The sequence below is a fragment of the Camellia sinensis genome, chromosome 1, assembly GCF_055761805.1.
Source record: "Camellia sinensis isolate YWXY chromosome 1, ASM5576180v1, whole genome shotgun sequence".
In the NCBI taxonomy this organism is placed as follows: Eukaryota; Viridiplantae; Streptophyta; class Magnoliopsida; order Ericales; family Theaceae; genus Camellia; species Camellia sinensis.
This window is the reverse complement of record NC_138961.1, coordinates 16,482,169-16,489,376: the sequence shown is the minus strand read 5'-3', so window position 1 is coordinate 16,489,376 and position 7,208 is coordinate 16,482,169.

The window sequence follows — 7,208 nt, the reverse complement described above, 5'->3', positions numbered from 1 at the left end:
TAACTGTGCAATAGAGGCTTCCTGGCAGCTGAACAGTGGCTTTTTCGGGTCGAAATCTGCGCATGCATGAGCACTCCTTGCTCCCCGAGGATATTTTAGTCTAATTACTTTGCTTAGATATTTGTTGTCATTAATTAGTTGTAGCTAGTTAATTTTGTATAGTGTTGTAACTAAGTAGCTGATTAATTATTTGTTGTCTTGTAATAATTAATTAATTAACTAGAATAGTCGATTAATTTGTTATTGTAATAGCTAGTTAATTAGTTAGCTTAGCTAATCGGACCCTCCTGAGAGAGGGCACAATTGTAATAATGTGTATATCTTCTAACCCCGCGTCTTTCTCCCTTTTATTTACTTGCTTATGTTAGTTAGTTTAGAGCATCATGTTTTTAGCATCTCTCATGCTTTCATCCACTTGTCTTGCATGCATCAAGACTCGGTTCATCATGTTAACTTGCATTGTTAGTTTAATATTCTTTGAATATGTGCTTAGACCACATGGTATCGAATTGATTCACATGATATGTTCAGTAGCTGAGCCTATTTAGATTACATATCGCATGTGTTGCATTAGTCATATTGCATAGTTAGGATCACGCATTTTTCCTCACTCTTTTATCTTTTTGGCTTGGAGTACTAAGTGAGCTCTTTTGTGCTTTAGCATAATTGAATGAGTGTGATTATTGCCATGCCTAGCATGCTTACCATGACGCTAATTGCTTAAATGATAAACTGTTTGAATGTCTGTGGATGAAGGCCAGTTGCTTGAATTGGGATATTTTGATTAATGTGTATTTAAGCCCACTTTTTCGAGTGGCACATTGACAAACTCTTTTCAAAACAAACTTGAAATCAAATGTTTCAATTTTTTCAAATTAGTCTATACTTGTTTGCATCACATAGTAATGATAGCCTAATAATCACAATAAGAGCATATAATATAGATAAGATTCATATCATGATTAGTAGATGCCGATCTTTGATCGGGCGAGTGGGGGTGCTCAATTCATGACCTTCCCCTTTCGTACCTAAGTTCCCGAACCGAGACAATCTTGGTGATGATGGACACGTGGCATTTGGCACGAGTCATAGGTTTCCTAAATTCCCACAAAATAAAATAAAATAAAATAAAATTAGATGGCAACTCTGTATCTGGCAAAGCAGTCCATTTTTAGCAATTTGATTCAAAATCGATTTTTCGAAAGATTTGCCAGATTTGGACTCTTTGGTATTTATCTATTTCACATTGCACTTGTGAGACCAGATTCAAAACGCGGGAGTCCGATACTATAGGGCTTATTGGTCTTCCGAAAGGGGGCACGAAAAGTCAAGCTACAATGGGGTAGTTTTTCTTATGAGTTTTCAATTGCCGTGAACCATAGGCCACAACATTTCCCTCTTGCATCAAGACACAACCAAGCCCATCCCGGGACGCGTCACAATAGACGGTGTAACCCAAACCACTTTTCAAAATTATCAAGACCGATGCGGTGGTCAGTTCTTGGAATGACCTTTCACAGGCTTCACTTCACACAAATTTGATACCTTTTTTTGTCAACCTAGTCAGAGGTGCGGTTAGTCTAGAGAAGTCCCTTACAAAATGGCGATAATACCCGGCTAATCCCAAGAAACTCCGGATGTCAAAAACATTTTTTGGTTATTCCAAATCCTACACGACATCTATCTTAGAAGAGTCTATAATGACTCATTCTCTTGACACCACACGCCCCAAAAAACATCACTTCGGTAAACCAAAACTCGCATTTCTCAAATTTGGCATATAATTGGTGCCCTCTAAGAAAATCAAGCACTAACTGCAAGTGGGTCTCGTGTTTCTCTTCGGAGGCGGAATAAATCAAGATGTTGTCCACGAAATAGTCTAAGAATTCCCAAAAAATTCAGTTCATCAAATCCATAAAAGAAGCAGGTACATTGGTCAAACCAAAAGGCATTACAAGAAATTCCTAGTGGCCATAACGCGTACGGAAGGCCATTTTCTGGATGTCCTCCTCCCAGACTCTAAACTGATGGTATCCCGACCTCAAATCTATCTTCGAGAAACAGCGAGACCCTCTAAGTTGGTCAAATAAAACATCTATTTTGGGTAGAGAATACTTGTTCTTAATGGTAACCCGATTCAACTTGCGGTAATCAACACATAACTGCAATGACCCATCCTTCTTCTTCGCAAAGAGAGCTGAAGCTCCCCAAGGTGATGTACTAGGGAGAATGAAGCCCTTATCTAAAAGTTCTTGGAGTTGAATCTTTAACTCATGCAATTCGGCGGGTACAAATCTATACGGCGCCATGCAAATCGGTGCCGTACCAGACACTAAGTCAATGGAGAACTCGATCTCCTTATGAGGTGGCAAACTAGTAAGATCCTCAGGAAAGACATTCAAGTATTCACAAACTACCTTTGGTAATTCAACATGGGCCTCGTCACTCTCACCATCCAAGAGAGTCGCAAGAAGACAACTAAGCTTGCCCCTACTACGAGGTTCAAAAACTGGTGACAAGACCCTATCAACTTGGTCTCCCAAAAAATGAAAACAATTACCACTCGAGGTGCGCAGTGCGACTCTTTGACGATAACAATCAATCATAGCAGGGTACGAAGATAACCAGTCCATGCCTAAAATGACATCAAAACTCGACATGACTAGTAATACAAAAGCAAATGAAAGTCGGCGCCCAACAACCTCTGTCTCACAATCGCGACATCCTCGGTTTAAGTCAACCATACCCCCAATTGGTGACTCTACCCTGAGCGGAGACGTTAACCGTGCCACTTCTAACCCCAATGCAGAAGCAAATGTAGTAGATATAAATGAATGAGATGCACCCGTATCTATCAACACATTAGCCAAGGAATTACACACAACAAATGTACCTCTCACAACTGAGGATCCTGGTAACTGCTCTGGCGCGATAACAGCATACACGCGCCCCTATGGCCTTTGACCAACTTGTTCATTTCTCGGAGCATAGGTCTGCTGCACTGACTGAGTCGAAACGACTCCCTGATTAGCTTATGAAGTTTGAACTGAATGAGCCTGCTGGTGGCTCTGAGTTTGCCTCAACCTTGATGCACCAGATGCGCCTCCCAACTGCGGGCATGCCCTCCTCATATTCCTCGACTGACCACACTAAAAACGAGTAAGTTCTTGCCCTCTGTTCTGAGACTAACTCTGAGATCAGTTAGGTGGTGGTGGTAACAACTATTGCCCTCCTCCCTTCTGTGGGTAGGAAAAGGCCTTGTGACCCAGTTGGCCACACTTGAAACACGAGAAATTACCCGTTGCGCTCTTTCCCGGGCCTGCACTAGGCAAGGGAAAAGTAAATCTAGACTATTGCGGCTAGGATTGGGATGAAAAGTTGCCCCTATTCTTCTTGTTGGGCTTATAATCACCCTGTGACTTTTGGCCCCTAGACCTCGAACCTCGAAGTCTTTCCTCCTCGATCTGCATAATAATCTCTACATGTGCCGCCGCCTTCACAAGACTGTCATAGTTCCAGATCATATTACCGATAACCTTGAATAGGATCTTGGTTCTCAATCTCTTCTCAAATTCTATGCAACGACGTTCTTCCGTTGCTACCAACTCCGACGCAAATCGGGACAAATTAGTGAAGGCCATCTCAAACTCAGCCACGGATAGGTTAAGTTGCTTGAGGTCTTGAAACTCTTGCCTCAATCTCTCCCTAGTAGTGGGAGGTAGGTACTTGTCTTGGAAGTCAATCACAAAGGCCTCCCATGTCGACTCCACTCTACCCTTGGCATACTTCCACCATTGGCCCGCGTCCCCAATGAGGTAGTAACTCGCTAGAGTCACCCTTAGCTCGCTATCTTTAATGTGAAGCATCTCAAATGTCTTCACTGTTTGCTCAAGCCACTCATCCGCTTTCTTGGGCTCAGGGCCACCATGGAACGCATCCGGTTTGGCCCTCAAAAACTCTCTAGTGAGAAAACTTGCCCTTGTCTCTACAGCGTTCTCTCGGGCTTGGTTCTCCGCCCTTAACAAATTCATTAATTCTCTCAAAGCTCCTGCCATTTCTCGTGCTAAGGCCCCCATTGCGGCTTGACCCGCTTGCTCCCAAATCCCCGTTTGTCCCATTTGCTCAGCCACGTTAGCTTGGCCCGCTTGCTCGACTGTATTGGTTTGGCCGAACCCTTCCTCTTGCATCGGAACCTCATGGACCGGTACTTCATGTACACCTCGGTGAGGCCTACCGCGCTGCTCACCTCTACCACCACGGCTTAACCCCTTCCTGACATCCTAATTAAGGAATAAACTAACCAATTTAGCACATAACCTCAAATGTGCTCGCAACTTGCCTCACACGTTTGACCACAACAATTCTATATATCTCTCTACCATATAAACAAGTTAGTTTCACTCCATATAAGCACTTAGTCACGTAAACACATACGGATTATTCCTTTACGATGAAATTTGTCCCACAAAATACCAAGAATTCTTAGTAGAATGAGTATTGATTAAGTACCCTTCTAATAAAACCCCAAGGAATTTAATAGCCGTGAACCCCATCCCAAAAGTCCAACCCCATATCCATCTAGTCATATAAACATATTATCACATAGTCACAAAATATACAACATCTCTTAATCATGTGAAATGAACCCATTGTGGCAAAACAACCACTTCCCATGAGCCCCAAGTATTCAAACTCGATAGCTCTGATGCCAAGTTGTAACGTCCAAAAAAAAAAAAAAACCATACAAGTACACCCACCTTCGCTCCCTACGATAAATCGAAATAAATCTCCGATACTTGTAAATATAATCATAAGAGATTTACAAAATAGTTCTACATGCGAATATACATTCAACAACTCTAGTACATGAATCTATAGCATATAAAACATCAGTTAAAAGTAAATAAATGCCCTCAGGGCTACAAAGTCCAAGGCTTAAGCCCAGTTACATAAAATGGTTGCTCAAACCCATACAAATATGGTCGTTGGCTGGCAAAAAATATAATCACGACAAAATAAGAGCTTTGTGCTCCCAACATACACATCCACACCCTTAGTTTGGCAAAATCACCACATCTTTTCTTGTACCAAAATCCCATAGGATGAGCATAGCCCAGTAAGAAATTCTTAACAAAGTATATACATTTTATACAAGCCTCATGAAATGAAATGTACATTTTTTTTTAAAAAAAAAAAAATATCATCTCCATCTTTTGAAAGCCACCACGCACAATGAAAATTTGAAATTTCAACAAATTCAATAATTTTAAATCAAGTTCAAGGGGCGGTAAATATGACTCAGGTAATCCCTAGGTTGGTGTCTACAAGTAGGCATAACTAGCACTACCAAATTCCCACTTTACCGGTAGCCAATCGGAAGGCACGTGGTACCTCATCTACGCGTGTTTTCGGTCTTTCACCCATGACACTCAAACCAACTTAATCAATTTCATCTACACCCCCTATCTGGACTTACCAATGTATTTACCCCAAAACATTTCAATGAGATCTTATTTCACAACATTCCTTTCTCAATGCAAGAGTTTTCAAATCTCAATTCAAAATTTGTAACAATCAATTAAATTGAAATACCAAAGCAACATATGTCAAGGCATCATAATAGTCTTCCATTTCAAATATTTCCACACAATTCCTCCATTTCGATCACAATTTCCATTTCCCTTTCCAATGCAATTTCACAACATAACATATATTAATTTACATCTATCCAAGAGTAGCAACACTTCCAAATTTCATGCATTCTCAACAATTTAGTCATTTCATGACTATATTCACATTTTTGAATAACAACTTCAAAACCAACTATTCCTTATATTCGATGAAATTCTTTTCATTCAACATTGTCATAATATTTGCCAAAAATCAATTTCATAACATCACCACATTTTCTTATAAATTCCCAAATTTCTAGGGCTTCCATGCACCAGGTCTTTTCTTCGTTTTTAAAGAAATCATTTCAATATAGTACTCCTCTACAACAAAATAACCCAAAATCTCAAGGCTTTTTAGAAAACATTATGGAAACCCATTTTTAAAATTTTTCACAACACATAAGTCAAACCCAAGTTTAATCATCACAAGAAAGAGTCCCAATAACAACATGCTTTGTAAAAATGTATATATAACTCAAAGAAAAATCTGTACCTCAAGTTCTTGAAGGAAAAAAGAGAAGAAAGCACCAAATTCAACGGTGTCGAAACCCAATCTCCACCGCACACAATGTAGCCCTCGAAGAGTTCTCCATCTTTGCTCAAGGAACTAGGGTTAAAATGTTAATGGATTTGGAGAAATCAAGGATTTAATCTAGTTTTGGGGTAGGAAATGTAGAGAGAAGGAAGAGAAAAGTGCTTTTAGAGAGAGAGAGAGAGATGATGAAAAAGTGATATACACTCAGCCCAAGAAGAAAGAAAAAGGCTTATTTTCAGACTCAGCGGAGTCCCGCACGTACGGCTTCCATCCCTGCACGTGTGGCATGCACTTCCCGCACGTACGACACTCACCCCCGCACTTGCGGCACTGTCTCCCGCACCTTCTTCCGTACGTGCAGTTATTTTAGTGTTGCACCCTGGCCACCCGTGTATTCCGCACGTGCAGCTCACCTCCCACACGTGCGGCCCAAGCCCTCACACGTGCTGCCCTGCCTCCCAGCCAGAAATTTTACCAGCTGAACTAAAATTCCCCCAGATCCAACCTCATGCCTCCTGAAACAAGTGAAACTCGACTCCGAAATAAATGAAAACAAGAATTTTGAGGAAAGTTTTAAAAAACGACAAACCCAAACCGTTGACAAAACCCCAAGTTAAACCCGACACTCTAACAAGAGTAATCTAAACACAACTCAAAGAAGAATGAGACGGGTTACGTACCCGATCATCACAAATTTCCGAGGCCCAATGTCGATAATCAACTAATAAATATCACTAGATCATTTGGGACCCTTCACACACATACACACACACACACACACACACACACACACACACATATATATATATATATATATATATTTTCCATTCAATGGGGGAAAAAATTTAAAGATAAAGGACAAAAGATTTGTGTCAAAATCATGAAAAATACTTAGCATTACATTACTACAACTAATAAGTATTACTTAATTCTCGCTCTTCTTGCGTTTTTAGAAGCAAACAAATCAATCATACTTGGTCTGAATTCTTGCAAAATTTGTT